We start from the raw sequence: 16,234 nt of genomic DNA, 5'->3' as shown, positions 1-16,234 counted from the left end.
AATAAATCATTTCAGTTGACTTCATTGATTAAAAGTTCTATCTCAAACTCTCGCTCTGTTGAATAAACCATGATTTTATGTTAACGTAGCTGTCACTTATAATTAAGTCAAAAACCATTTTTTGAAAGCAATAAAGTCCGTAGAAACTCTTTTTAAGAAAACACTAACCGTTTAAACACCCTTATCTCAAACTCTCGCTCTGTTGATTTAGGTTATATAATTAAATTCGAATGCTTAACTCTCGTCCTCACATTCAATCTTTAAAAATACTTTTTGGAAAAGATTAGAATTTAATTAACTCTAAAAATTGCTCTCGCCCTGATCTAGAATTAATGTCCAATTTACACTGTCCAGTTAAAACCTCAAACTTTCGCTCTATTGATTTTAACCTCTTTATGTCCTTTACTCTCGTATAAAAACTTTGTTATTAAACCTGTAAACTGAGACCGTAAAAAGAGTGATTTTAATTTTAAATTTAATTAAACCGACTTAGTTTTGATTCCTTATTCCGCTTACTTTACATACCGATATCTAGGCGAATTAGCCAGACATGCTAAACGAACTTAAATAATTATCATGCATAAACAGACTCATCTCAAGCAAATAATATAAATAAATAATAAAACAAAACATTAAGCAATAATTAAAGAACCTGAATAATTTAAACAGCAGTCTTGAACACTCCACCACAAGCCGGTAGGATTTGTTCTTGAATTCTTCAATTAAACAACAAATTAAAACGAAGGAATAAAAAACTAGATTCTAACGTAAGGTTAGATCCGGTAAAAAGGTACACAATAGTTTCCGGTGTAGAAACTATTATGTGAAAATTAATTAAGTGCTAGAGAGGAAAATAGAGTTGCAAGAGAAAAACAATAAAAATTGTAAAGGTAATGCTGTAAAAAATATGCCTAAGTTCTGAAAGAAGAAAAATGGAAAACGGTAAGACGGCGAAGCAAAAAGCTGGAAAAAGTGTGGAACAAATGTGGAACCCCCGGAAGGGTTTGCAAAGCTGGTATTTATATGCTACCTCCTGCAACTGCCTTCACGTCCAAAAGTCTTCAACGTGCAAAAGGTTAGGCGTGCGAATAGGACTCCCACGTCTCTGAAGCGTTCCTTGTGCCTCAAATATAGGGGAATGGTGTGACGTTCGTCACACCATGTGTGACGCTCGTCACACAAGTGTATGTAGCGTGACGCTCGTCACAGCATCTGTGGCGCTCGTCACAAGCACAACGCCTGTGCTTTTGGTTGGGCTTTGGCTTTTGCTATTTGCTTCGTTTGATTCCTTTTTGCACCTCTTTCTCTTCTTTTTTTTACTTTTACTTCAAATAGACTACCTGAGATAAATAGAAAGGAAATACCGCGTAATATCTAATAAAATGAAGTAAATTGAAATAAATAATAATACAATTTAATTGAAATAAGTCCTAAAATGTGATATAATTTCGTGTTATCAAACTCCCCCTACTTAGATCTTTGCTTGTCCTCAAGCAAAATACGGTATAGAACTTAAAATTTTAGCCAGATGAAATTTCAAAACACGCATCAATTCGTATTAGGTTGCATGTAAACTTTGTTTAGAAGTGACTTTGAGTTTAATCTTGACATCGACAACCACCGTCACAACCTCAGATAATCTCACCTTATGCAAACCAGTTCGAGTAATGCCATTATAGCTATCCTAGTTCCTTTATTCTTATTTCACCCGTTTTCATTCTAGCGAAATCACATTAAGCCCTTTATCTTTTCGCGCACATAGTGGAGTAACCGGTTAGTGATTCTAATCCCCTTTCAGCTAGAAGTTCTGGTACATAAGTCGGATAACTTCGTTATTCAGTCCATTGCAAATTGCGGGGGATCGGACCGTAGCCCGCCCTACCAAGTTCAGTACCAGATACCTACTGAACCAACTCATAATGGATCTCTCGTATTATGCTTTTGTATGATCTGCAACCTTTAGATTAAATGATCTGGTAAGGATCACCTAACTTAATTAGTGCATTTCCTGATATATTTATATATTTTTTATGTTACTTTGGGAATCATTCACTTATATTCATCGGCTCTCCACGTAGTTTGCTATTAAGATGGTGCTGACTTCTCGTATAAACTACTCGGGGTTACTATAAAACTAAAAGTTCAAGGGATTGGTATAATAGGTACTTATCCTGATCTAACGTGTTGAGGTTCTTAGAGCGTTGTTATGGTAATAATTTTTGTCTTTGATTTCACTCAAGTTTTATAAAATAAGCGACCTTTATACTTATTGGGTGTGTTAAATTTTTGTTATGGCTCAAGAAAATTGAGGGGAATAGATAATACAGATTTTTCACACTCGGGACTTAACTTAAAATAAATCTAAATATATATATATTTTTTTTGTTTTTTTTGTTTTTATAATTAAAAGGGACATAACAATGAAAGGAAAGGTACATACTTGTAAACAAAAGGAAATAGAAAGAACAGGTTTTCCCCCCATACTTAAAATAAACATTGTCCCCAATGTTTTAAGGAAATGAAATACAATAGGGAAAGGGAAAAGAAACTACAACTAAGGCTGCCTTCCGCCTCTGGTTCTTGGACCTGGTGATCGTTGATGTACCTCTAAGTTGTCAAACCTGCTAAGCAAATCGGCGAACCGCTGATCGGTAATGGCATTCCTCGCTTCCTGTTGTTCTTGCATTTGGCGCATTAGTTGCATCATTTCGAGATTCTGTGCTCGCATACCATCAATTGCATCCATGATGTCGTCGTTGGTTGCAGGCCTTCGTCGTCGACGACGTTGTGAGGATGGGCCAATTGCATTGTCGGAAGGGTTGAGCGGAACTGATTGTTGTGCAGGAGCATGATCACCTTGCTCCATTTCTTCAAACTCGTCTGCAGGCGGGTTTGCTTGTGAAGGCTCGGTGGCTTCGGGAGCATTTAGATCATAGAGGTGGCGGTTGGGGTTTGTGACATCTGTTAGGGCCATGTTGGGTAGAACAACGCTTGGGATAGCCTGGTTGTTCACCATAAGATAATATCCTCCGCCTACTCTGTTCTTAATCAGGCGGCTGGATCGACAGTAGTTGATGTCCATAAATAGGGGAGGTAGAGATTCTAAGGTTTGGAGTCGGTCCCCTAAGTTTAAGCCAAGTGCTATTGTGGTGATTAAACCACCAATTATAAAAGGTTGCCGGCCTCTAGCACATAAGGTGCGGATATGATGAAATAGAAAGGAGGCGGCGTTTACCTTAGTATCCGGTTCGAAGACGCATTGGAGGAAGAATAACTCCTTTGAGTTGACCTTGTTGTTGTTCGGTCTCCCAAAAACGGTGTTTTGTAGGATACGGATAAAGTACCGTATAGTTGGGTTATGTATATGGGAAAGAAGGAGCTCTTCCCAATTGTAGGCATCTACACCGGAAATTCGCTTGAAAAGGTCGAAAACGGCAATTGTGTTCCAGTTTGAGTTTGGAGGTATTCTGGGGTGTACCTGACCTTCTATGGGAAATTGTAGCATGGTACTCAATTGGTTTTGGGTTAAGGAGTACTCGGTGTTGAACATACGGAAGGTTGCGGTACCGGTTAAAAATTCGTCTTCACCGGCGGGAGTGGTGTAGTCGTATGAACTTAAGAATTCTAAGGTTAGGGAGAGGTAGGTGGGTTGATTATGAGTGCAAAGGAAGGTTAAGTCGGCAAGGCGGAGCATCCACTCGATACCTTGGAGCAATCCTAATTGTTGTAAACAAGTTAAATCAGGATACCTGGTGGAGACGACGCCTCGCTGTTGGAAACGCTCGAATTGCTCCCTTTGATAATTTTCATCTTCGGATCGGAAGATGATATTTCCGAAATTCTGGTTTTCCGCCATAGTGATGAATGAATTTGAAGGAGTAATTTGGAAAGAAAAGAAATGTATTTGATATTAGAGAATGGTTTTGTGGTGAATGAAGGAAGATTTGGTGGGTATTTATAGGAAAAAATTTGGAAGTTGGAAAAATAAGTGGTTGAAAAGTGAATAATTGTGGGTGAATGTGAATAAATGGGGAAGGTAAAAAGTTGAAAGGGTGTAACGTTCGTCTCCAACGGCTCCTTAACGTTCACCTAGTCTGAAGGGCGTTACGCTCGTTACAGGTGCATGACGGGCGTCACAGGTACTTAGCGTGACGTCCGTGACAGAATGTGTGACGCTCGTCACACTGTCTGTTTGGCATGGTTTCAGCTAGCGTCCTTCAGAGTGACTTGGTAAGTTTTTATATATTTTTTTTTGTTTTTTTTTTGTTTGTTTTGCTACTGATTGATTTATTCTGCAATTTAATTTCTCCTGCATGCTATTCTACTTTGTATAATAGTGCATATATAATTCAATAAGTCATAGGTAGCAACAGTAGAGAACATAATAGCTATTGCATAATAAAATTAAATAAATAGCTTCAATAAAATGATCATAATGTAATATTGGAAAGAAAAACAAAAAAAATGCGAAAGGGAAACAAATGCGAACATGAATTCAAATAACATTAATGAATAATCTAACTTAAAACTAAATAACTAAGAAAATAATTTCTATCCATCTGCACGATCTCTGGCGGGAGGAGCAAAAGAGTTAACACGGTATAGCAACTCGTGAAACTGATTTGTCATACTGCTCATGTATCCTAGAACTTCGTGTCTCATTTCAGTAAACTCTTCTCTGAGGGCGTCTTGTTCTGACATCAAAGCTTCAATGGCGGTGTTATAATCAGTTCCGGGCATATGATGTCGGAGGTCGGATACTCATGTTAATCTTTCAATCAACTAGCATTAGGACTTTGATATGTCATAGGCCAAATGGAAATGAATGAAGAAGAATGGGAATTAGATGAAAGTGGGAAGGGGATGAATGAGATCACAAATTAACCAAAGGAGAAATTTTACCAAATTAATATCATCCATTCACTTTGGGAGATGGAATGTACATTCCATCAATCCCCTAAATCCAATGATATTAACTTGACAAAGTCAATCAACATTGACCAAGGCCCAACAACAAACAAGCAAACTCAATTAAGTCAATACAAATGGACAACAAAATTTAAATGGCATTTATTCAATTAAAAATAATAAAATAATGCATTAAATTCAAATATATTTTGTCCAATTCCTAAAATCTCATTAAAACACCAAAGAAATGGCCATGAGATTTATCATAGGTCAAACAAGGTCAAAAGACCTTGGAGGAAAAATTTCATAATTTTTGGACATTTAAAAATATTTTTTAACAATTAAAAACAAATGCAAAATCAATTAATTCATGAAAAACATTAATAATGATCCAAAAAATAATTTTAATTCAGAATATGAAAGAGAAAAATATTTGATTTTTTTTTGTGAAAGTCCCATATTTTTTGGATCAATATTGAATTTAATATGAACTATTGAAGAAAATGCAATTAAAATAAAAAATCAGAAAATGTAAATTACATGGACCATCAAATCTCCCTCATTAATTAAGGTGGCAGATCTGATGATCCAAAACGTTGGCTTCACATGTTCCTAAGTCAATCGCGTGGCACAGATGGTAATTCAAACAAACGCTCAAGATTAAAATGTGAGAGGAGGATCCTATGATTCAGATGTGAGACACCTCATCGCCGGAGCCAGAGCTCCAATCATCTTCCCCGGTGAGCTTCACCGGACTGGTCAAGATGAACCATCACCAAAATAAAAAATAGAGGGACGTGATCTTGAAGAAAAAATGGCACTGGGCTCGAATCTGACCTCCATTCATTCCAATTCCAAATATATTGAGAGATATGTGGAATTGAAAATTGAGGTACATGATCCGAGTTGCTTCGATTTGACCTCAAAGCAACTTAATCTTCTGGCCTACATTGGTAGGACTTTAGACAACTCAAGAATCAATGGAATTGAGCAAGAATTTAAGAGAATCGAAGAGTTTAAAATTTCTACAAATTACCTTCAATAAAGGTCTGAACACGATGGTTCTTGCTCTGGCTTGTGTTTGGACTCACTTCAATTGCTTGCAGGAAGAGAATGGAAAGGTTTAGAAGCAATGGATTCCTAGAGAATTGAATTCCAAAACAGTGGAGATTCAAGCTCAAATTCAAATGAATTTATCAGGTTTATCCTATGAAAGTGAAGGGTTTGAAGAGGGGGATCAAAGCTGGCACAATGGTGTCTATAATTCTGAGCATAAGGGCTCCTATTTATAGATGAATCATGTGATATTTGCACACTCTCTTCCACTTTCCAAAATTGGCAAATGATGATGCAAAGTTGCATGGGCGCGCATAGGCCCATGAAATGATAGCTGAAGGTCCAAAATGAATGATCAGATATGTTGGAGTTAGCTTAGTTTGTAAGGCACATGTGCATTGTTGCTTGAAGTTGGATCCATGCCAAATGATATCAGCCTGTTTAAGCCTTGCGCAACCTATGCATTTCTCATCCAAAATGAATGAATTTGAGCTCTTTGGAAAGGCGAGACCAAGAGGAACAAGTTTGATGTTGAACACGTTTTCATTTGGATCTTGGAACTTGGAGAAATTTGAGGTGGAAGTTTGGAAAAATTTGACATATCAAAACTTTTCTAAGTGTCAAGCCATATGTCTCAATATTCCACCTTGCTTAACTTTTTATGGGAGCTTCAAATGAGAAACATGTATTCATCAAAGTTGGAGATATCTCAAATACCTTCAAAATGGTCACCAATGTCATGTCATTTGGATTTGAAATGATAGAGTTATGCATTTTTGAAGTTTGGAAAAATCACTTGATCAATGGTATAGGTCAAAAGTGACCTATAATGTAGCCTCATATCATATGCTCAAAAAAGTTGAATTAGCTCCCACTCCAAACATCAAAGTTGAAGTAGGGACATTGAATTTGATTGTGAAACTTGGAAATATTTCATCTCATAAAAATTGAGAAAGTTATGGCCTTGGGAAGTTGACTTTCAAATTAGGGTTTAGACAAAATGACCTATAATGTTTCAACATAGAAAATGATTTTCCATGGAAAACTAGCTCTAGGTCTAAACATTAAAGTTGTTTGGAATGTCATTTAGAGTAAGTTTTCTCTTAGAATCATTTTAATATGGTGAAAATTGTAGGAGATAGGGTCTAGGGAGACCCAGTTTTGATTAGATGAATTCATCTGGCCATCCACCATCAACCAACTTGCTAACTTCCAATTCTCTTGACTTTCTTGGCTCATGGTAGATCATATATGCATAAGATGATGATATTTGAAGTTCCCCTTGAGAAATTTGATCAATTGATGAGATAGCTTGTTGGAGAAGTTACTCAAGATACCCAGTCAAACTAGGATTTCCAAGGCAAATCACCCTCAAACTCTTGAAGCAAACTTGATCAATATAACATGTAGAGATCCTTAGGACTCATATATGATGTTCATAACCAATCTTGAATCAATTCTTGGTTGTACTCTTTGTTCATGAGGGTCTTAAACCCTAGATGTGATCTTGATGAATCAATGAGATCACGCCCTTCCTACAAAAGAGTTAGGCAAATACAAAGACATATTTTTGATATTTTGGTTAGTGAAATGATAAAATACAAGTATGATACAATCACAAAGTGCTTGGTGATCTCTCCCAAAACAAACCCAATGAAAAAGGGGTAAGGAGGATACCAAGGTATGATCCCAATGCTAATGCTTATGATGGAATTGCATGAGGGATCTTAAGGTCAAAATTAGGGTCTTACAGCTGCCCCTATTTAAGGACATTCAAACTGAGGAGGTGAAGGTTAAAATCTTCATGTCGAATCAGTAGAATGGGCTTAAATAACAACATATAGAAACAAATTTTGGTCCCTAAGAGACCTCATGATGCATATGATATGAATGCAAAAGCTAATGCTCTGTGGGAAAATATTGCCACAAAGTAAAAAGAAATCAGATAGACCAAAAGTCCGCAGGAGCATAATGCATTCCGTAAGGAAAACTCACAAGGGAGACAGAGACTCTGAGGGGATAAAAGGATCTTATGCGTAGCCCAGGCTACGACTTAAAAATACTGGGGGACTCGAGGAATTCCATATAAAAAATGGAAAGACTCAGCCGGGGAAACAAACATCTATAGGGGATACGAATAAGTCAGGATAGAACTGAGGTACTCGAATCATGCAGGGGAACAACGATTTCACTAAGGAAACACGCACTTAACTCAACTGGGAGAAAATAAAATTTCAACACAGGAGGAGAAGATATCTATTATCTACTACCTGTTACTAAGTAAGGAAATAATAAAAATCTGACAGAGAGAACATCTGTCATCATTTAAGATGAACATATCAAGGATGACTCGCTGAGGAAAACCAGGGGGGAACATTCATTACCGGTTACTGGGTAAGAATAAGCTTGCTGGAAAACTGCAGAAAATAGGGTTTACAACTACCAGTTACTGGGTAGAAGACCAAAGGTGAGAGTATCCGTCATCAGTTAGGATGAACATATCAAGGATAAACTCAACAGGGAAGAAAATCCGTCACCGCTTAAGATGAATATATCAAGGATAGACTTTCCTGGGGATGTTAAGGAGGATACCCGTCATCGGTTAGGATGAACATATCAAGGATATACCAACTTGAACAAAAAAAGGAGGAATTACATCTATCGAATACTGGATAGAAAACCGTTGGAGAGAAAAATTCGTCACCGGTTAGGATGAACATATTAAGGATTAACTCTGCGAGGGGACAAAGTAGGATTTACAACTACCAGTTACTGGGTAGAAGACCAATCAAAGAGAAAATCCGTCACCGATTAAAGTGAACATATCAAGGATAGACTCCGAAAAGGGGAATAACAATAGGGATTACATCTATCAGTTACTGGATAGAATACCAAAGGAGAGAAAATCAGTCACTAGTTAAAGTGAACATATCAAGGATTAACTCTGCACAGGAAAAAATGGGATTTACGACTACCGGTTACTGGGTAGAAAACCAACAAGGAGAAGAAAACCCGTTATTGGTTAAGATGAACATATCAAGGATTAACTCTCTGAGGAACAAAATAAGGATTACAACTACCTTTTACTGGGTATAATACCAAAAGTAAGAATATTCGTCACTGGTTAAAGTGAACATATCAAGGATAGACTCTCTGGGGGAATGGATCCATTGGGGATTCTGCTGAGGAGAAAAGAGGGGTACTTTTGCCGGGTATTGGGCAAGAAGTGACACACTGCAAACTAAGAAGAATATTACCAGTTACTGGGTAATAGACTCTTAGGGGACCAAAATATCTATCTAGGTAAGAGCTAGAAAGAAAACGGTCAATCAAGACTCAACCCAATGAGGACATAACTCACGGGGGGTAATTCCATCTAGAAAATTTGCTGGAGTGGAAACTGAAATAACAATCATCCACGAGGAAACAAACTCAGTGGGGAAACAGAGAAAGGTTCAACTCTTTCTGCTTAAGCGACTGACACTCTACAATTGAAAGAGGACAGGCACCAGATTTGGTATGGGGATAAGGTACCGCCATAACAGAGAATGAGAATCTCAGATAAATCAAATATGAAGATACAGGATATGCAAATTATGAATGTATATGTATATAGATATATGATGATTATGATGACAACACGATCACAAAGGATACAAAGGTGTCACAAAGAAATGAACCACCGGTACAACCCTCGATCAATCCACGAAGTATGGAGATAAACTGTTGGAGAACAGAGAGATCAACATCCCAAAGGGCTTAACCCTAGCTGAAGACAGACGGGATCTGCTGAGGACGGAACATCCAATCTATGGGGAATTTTAGATCAAAACCATAAAAATGGGAGACAACCCTACAGAGAAAAAAAATAAACAAAAGCTACTCAGAAACCAGGAGGAAACTTTGACTGGGGAGCAAAGATAGATGGCGATTGGTGGGGACACCAAAGCGATCTACTGGGGAAGATCATACATCTCTGAAGATCCACCTGCTGAGGAAATACGAACTCTACTGGGGAATGTCGAAACTCTGTTGGAGACAAGGACACGCCGCAGGGTATCTAAGTCAACCAAATCAGCTGGGGATAAAGAAAGAAGCTCTACCGGGGATCAAACATTCCGCCGAGGAACTGAATAAACATTGATGTCTAGGGGTACTCGAAGAGTTAACTGCTTGTGGAACCACAGATGCTTCACACTTAAGGACTTGCTTTTCATTGAAATGCTGTTGATATTCTTTTTTCTTGCTTTGGAAAAGTTCTTGCTTTTATATATTAAAGAAAACTTGATTTTGATTTAAAAGTTAATTTTAAAATGATCATAATAAAATTTAAAACTATTGGCTGAAGTAAATAAGAGTAGAAACAATTGGATAAAAGCTCAACTTTATTTAATAAAATGGTAGTCCGTAAATGACAAGACTCCATAGATTTTACAAAGTTGAAAATGGTAATTTATATGGAAAAGGTTACATTGAATACAAATGATCCTTAATCCTTCTACCAACTCTTGATATCCATTATGCTTTTGACTGTTGCTGGAGATGAACTGATGTCAACCCTTGTGCTCAAACAAGTCTTCAAAATCACTGAAGATCAGCAGAATGCAGTTACTTGCCTTAATCCCTAATTTTTGCATAAGTTGCCGCAAGGCGGGGTACTCAACTTATCGGGAAATTCTTTTCTGTTTTTATGTCTCTAATTTTTGCCTGGATCGCCCTTTCGGATTTTCAATCCACCGAGATGCTCATTTTTGCCTAAGCCGCCCTTTCGGGTTTTCAACTTAGCGAGTTGTTCTTTTATTTTTTAGGAAAAGTATTTCTTGACTGCATCTGCGTTCACAGGACAAGTGAACTCTTCACCATCCATAGTTATAAGAATCAATGCACCGCCTAAAAAGACTCTTTTAACAACATATGGGCCTTCATAATTGGGAGTCCATTTTCCTCTGGAATCTGGCTTGAACGATAAAATCTTCTTGAGCACAAGGTCACCTTCTCTGAACACACGGGGTTTGACCTTCTTATCAAAAGCTTTCTTCATTCTCTGCTGATATAACTGACCATGACACATGGCAGTTAATCTCCTTTCTTCAATCAAATTCAGCTGATAAAACCTGGTCTGACACCATTCATCTTCAGTCAACTTGGCTTCCATGAGCACACGCAATGAAGGAATCTCAACCTCTACGGAGAGTACTGCTTCCATATCATATACAAGAGAGAAAGGGGTTGCCCCTGTTGAAGTGCGAACGGATGTACGATACCCATGCAAAGCAAACAGGAGCATCTCATGCCAATCCTTGTATGTGACAACCATCTTCTGGATAATCTTCTTGATGTTCTTATTTGCAGCTTCAACAGCCCCATTCATCTTGGGTCTGTAGGGAGAAGAATTATGATGTGCAATCTTGAAGTCTTTGCAAAGAGCTTCCACCATATTGTTATTCAAGTTTGATCCATTATCAGTAATAATCTTACTTGGCACACCATAACGGCATATAATCTGATTCTTGATAAACCTTACAATAACTTGCTTGGTTACATTTGCATACGATGCCGCTTCAACCCATTTTGTCAAGTAATCAATTGCCACCAAAATGAAACGATGTCCATTCGAAGCTTTGGGCTCAATCATCCCAATCATATCAATTCCCCACATGGAGAAGGGACATGGGGAAGAGATAACATTCAAAAGTGTCGGAGGAACATGAATCTTATCAGCATAAATTTGACACTTGTGGCATTTCTTCACAAACTTGCAACAGTCAGATTCCATTGTCAGCCAATAGTAACCTGCTCGCAACATATTTTTCGCCATTGCATGTCCATTGGAATGAGTACCAAAGGAACATTCATGCACTTCGGTCATCAACAAGTCTGCTTCATGTTTATCCACGCATCTGAGCAAAACCATGTTGAAGTTTCTCTTGTAAAGTACATCACCATTCAAGTAGAAATTGCCGGCTAATCTTCTCAAAGTCTTCTTATCTTTCAAAGATGCCCCAGGCGGGTAAATCTGACTTTGGAGAAAACTTTTGATGTCGTAATACCATGGCTTTTCGTCTTTGATCTCTTCAGCAGCAAACACATGAGCTGGCCTATCAAGACGCGTCACGGATAAATTGGGAACTTCATTCCAATACTTTACTACAATCATTGATGCCAACGTTGCAAGAGCATCTACCATCTGGTTTTCATCTCGAGGGATATGATGAAACTCAACCTTTGTAAAGAAAGTTAAAATCCTCCATGCATAATCTCTATATGGTATTAAACCAGGTTGATTTGTCTCCCATTCTCCTTTGACTTGATTCATAACCAAAGCCGAATCACCGAAGACATCCAAATACTTGATTCTGAGATTCATGGCCTATTCAAGCCCCATAATGCAAGCTTCATATTCCGTCATATTGTTTGTACACTTGAAACTCAATCTAGCTGTAAATGGTAGATGCGTGCTGTAAGACCCCAATTTTGACCCTAAGATCCCTCATGGCATCATAACATTACATTTGCATTGCCTCAAGGATCTTTAGCATCTTGGTTCCCTTTGCCTTTGGGTGGGACTCCTTGTGATTGGTTTGAGATCACCAAGCATGCTTGAATTATACATCATTGTTTCTCTTACTTTTGTTTACTAACCAAAAGCACAAAAATGTGTCACTAACATCTTTTGTTTGAAGCTTGAGTATCATCCAAGACACTTTGTGGGTTCTATTTAGATGATCAGTCAACACAAGGGAATGGCTTGAGATACTTCCAATAGGTTCAAATGGGGTCTATTCGTCAGTCAAAACGTTAATCTTGAAGGAGCAAAAGTTTGTTCATGAGCTGTCATGCTCGCTAGGCGAGCAGAATGGGTCGCCTAGCGAGTCCCAAGAAAAGCCACCAGAATCACCTACGCTCAGAGGAATTTCTTGAACTGTCATGCTCGCTAGGCGAAGCCCACGTGTTTAAAAAAAACGAAAAACGAAAAAAAAATAATAAAAAAAATAAAATAAAATACGAAGAAAAAAAAAACGAAAATAAATAAATAAATAAATAAATAAATAAAATATAACAGAAAAATTTTGGACTTGGGCCTCTCTCATTTGAGCCCACAGGTCCACAAAAATCAGGTTATAAATTCAGAGTTTCAGTGAAACAAAAGGAATTCTATTCCTATTACCCTGGCAGGGAAAAAGATAGTGAGAGAAGAGCTAACAGAGTTCAGTGCAACCTCCAGAGACTGAAAGGAACTCATTAGCAAAGAACCAATTCCCTCTCATATAAACCCTCAGATTGCTTTGCAAACCCACCCGAGCAATTCAATTTCATTCGATCTCTCCAGTCAGGTTTGCCTTATTCCCATTACTTTATGCTTTTAATTTGAATGCTCTGAATGTATGAGGTATTATGGGTGAATTTGATACCCTTTTGATGCATGTGTTTGACAAGAGGTTTAGGCCTCTTACCCTTGGTTGCTTTTTGTGAGCTTTTTGTGAATTTTAATGGCATGATTCATGTGGTTACATTTTGATTTGGGGGCAACTCTTGATTACCCTATCTTGTTTCTCTAACTTGTTTGTTGAGTTTTGTTTTGTGAGGGCTCATATGACTCTTGCAGAGATGGCTTGCCTGGTGTTCCACTTTATTTGTGGGATACCACCTGGAGGTTTATTCCGATTACCTATACTGACTCACTTTCTTTGATGATGTTTAGCTTGGAGGAGTCTTTGGGTTTCTTATTTATTAAATTGTTGTTGCTTCGGATCTTTATCCGCGTGGTAGTTTATTTTTCCCGCATTTTTACCGCTTTTCTTAGGTTTCGTATAGCCTCTCGAGGCATGTCATTTAAGGTAGCACGGTTCCTTCATCTAGGACTGCCTTTTTGCATGAGCATCCCTAAACACCCCAAACTCATTGATTTTTCTTCTCCTAAGAACACGTTATCTCCTTCTACTACAGGCGAGTAAGTCTCCAAAGGTCGAGCATCCGGTAGATTGCGTAGTAACGTCGTTCACCCCAAAACACAACCCTTACCCCATAGGTGGTCGAACTACGTTTTGCTTTGATTTTCATCTCAGATGAGATACGTAGGCATAAGACGCGATGTCTTAGCGAGCACACTCCTCTTTAACCCATAGGTAGCCGAGCTACGAAGACTCTGATTCTCAGATTCATATGAGATACGTATCCAGTGGATGCGACATCTGTGCGAGTCATTTTCTTTTGACCCTTCTTTTAGTAAGTAGTACATTAGATAAACATACACGCTTTTCTCATCCCTTCAATCATGTTTGCACAAATAAATTTTCACAAAAAACAACAACCTTTGCAACAAATGTGAAAAGGGCTCCCTAGGAGTACCTAGGATGCTTTGGGTGCCTAATACCTTCCCATTGTATAACCAACCCCCTTACCCAGATCTCTGACATTTTTACTAGTTTTTGATTCGATAAAACTTTTAGGTTTTTGTTCGCTTTCTAACCATTCCTTTGGATAAATAGAAGTGCGGTGGCGACTCGACTTGTATGATTTACCTTGGATTTAGTCAATATCTCTAATGGTAATGAATACCCCGCTACAGAAAAGTGGCGACTCTGCTGGGGAACATTTGCCTAGTGGGTTGTGCAATTTGGGATTACTGTATTGTATGTAATGATTGCATTGCTTGAATATTAATTCCTTGTATGCTTGGTGATCTTTGTGAGATAAGTTCTATACCCGGACTCGAGTACACTTAGGATAGGAGAATGGCATAGTCTTGTCGACTTGTGTGGAGTTATTCCTTAGCAAGTTGACTTGCAAGCCCATTCACTTGGTGGAGGTCATGTTGGGATCAATAATGTCACACAAGTAAGTTGTGGTTAGACATTACTCTTTCCAATATAGACCTTAGAAGCCAAGGACCTTAGTTTACCAAGCCCATCTTGGCCTATTCTTAGGATGTAGTGCGAAAGTCGTTCAAGTGTAAGATTTGATACGATTGTTACGCGATACTACACTCATAAGAGTCTCTCTTGAGAATATTTTCGGAATACGAGTAGTCGTTTCTCCAATAATATCCGAAAGATGGGATGATGACTATGGGAACCTCTTGTAGAACATGTTTGGCAGGTTTAAACCCTAGTACACTCCCTTTTGGGTGGTTTTTAACCTAACTCCATGCTCGTGACTTACAACAAACCCTTGATTCATGGTTGATCCGTTCAGATATCCTTAATATCAATGGAACTTGGGTGTTGATAAGGTGCAAACCATAATCCACCAGAATGGATGGTTGATATTAAGGATAACATGATCCATCCCATGACCTTTGTTTGGTGTGCTTTGCTTGATCCTTGAGTGTGATTGTTGCATCCATGCATTCATGCACCCATTTGCATCCATATCATCAATAAATAAGAAAATTTTCAAGGAACTTAAGAGGTCTATTTGCAACATTTTCAGACATGGAAAGACAAAGAAGGAATACAAAGAAGTACAGTTTCAGACAACCAGACTTCAAAGAGTTAAGGAATTTGACATCTTATGTATTAGATCCCTTGGGTTTCAAGGCTCGTTTTGGGAAGCTTCTTCCTCTTCTGACTACTCAGGTGGACGAAGGATTGATGAGTGTATTGGTGCAGTTTTATGATCCCTTGTACCGTTGCTTCACGTTTCCAGATTTTCAGCTTTTGCCTACACTGGAGGAGTATGCTTATCTTATGGGTATACATGTTCTGGATCAGTTGTCGTTCAGTGGCTTGGAAAGGGTTCCCACTTCTCAAGAGATAGCAGACATGTTACACATAGATGAATCTCTGGTTGATGCTCATATGACTACTAAAGGGGGAATTCAAGGTCTCCCTTCTGAGTTCCTCATCGCTCAAGATACTATGTATGGGAAGGCCATGAGTGAGGACGCCTTTGAGACCATATTTGTACTTCTTATCTATGGGCTAGTGTTATTCCCCAACATCGACAAGTTTGTGGATGTGAACGCTATTAGGATTTTCTCTACTCTTAATCCCGTTCCGACTCTGTTGGGTGATACCTATTTCTCTTTGCATATGAGGAATGCAAAGGGTGGTGGTGCCATTGTGTGTTGTTTGCCGCTGTTGTATAAGTGGTTTATTTCTCACTTATCTCAGACGGTCGCTTTCAAGGAGAACAAGGAATGTCTACGGTGGTCCACGAGACTCATGTCTCTCACTAATGATGATATCTCTTGGTATAACCGTGTGTATGATGGTGTGCAGATTATTGACTCTTGTGGCGAATTCTCCAATGTGCCTCTTCTTGGTAC

This window comes from Lathyrus oleraceus, chromosome 3 (assembly GCF_024323335.1).
Source record: "Lathyrus oleraceus cultivar Zhongwan6 chromosome 3, CAAS_Psat_ZW6_1.0, whole genome shotgun sequence".
Taxonomy (NCBI): Eukaryota; Viridiplantae; Streptophyta; class Magnoliopsida; order Fabales; family Fabaceae; genus Lathyrus; species Lathyrus oleraceus.
Note: the sequence above shows the minus strand (reverse complement) of the source record.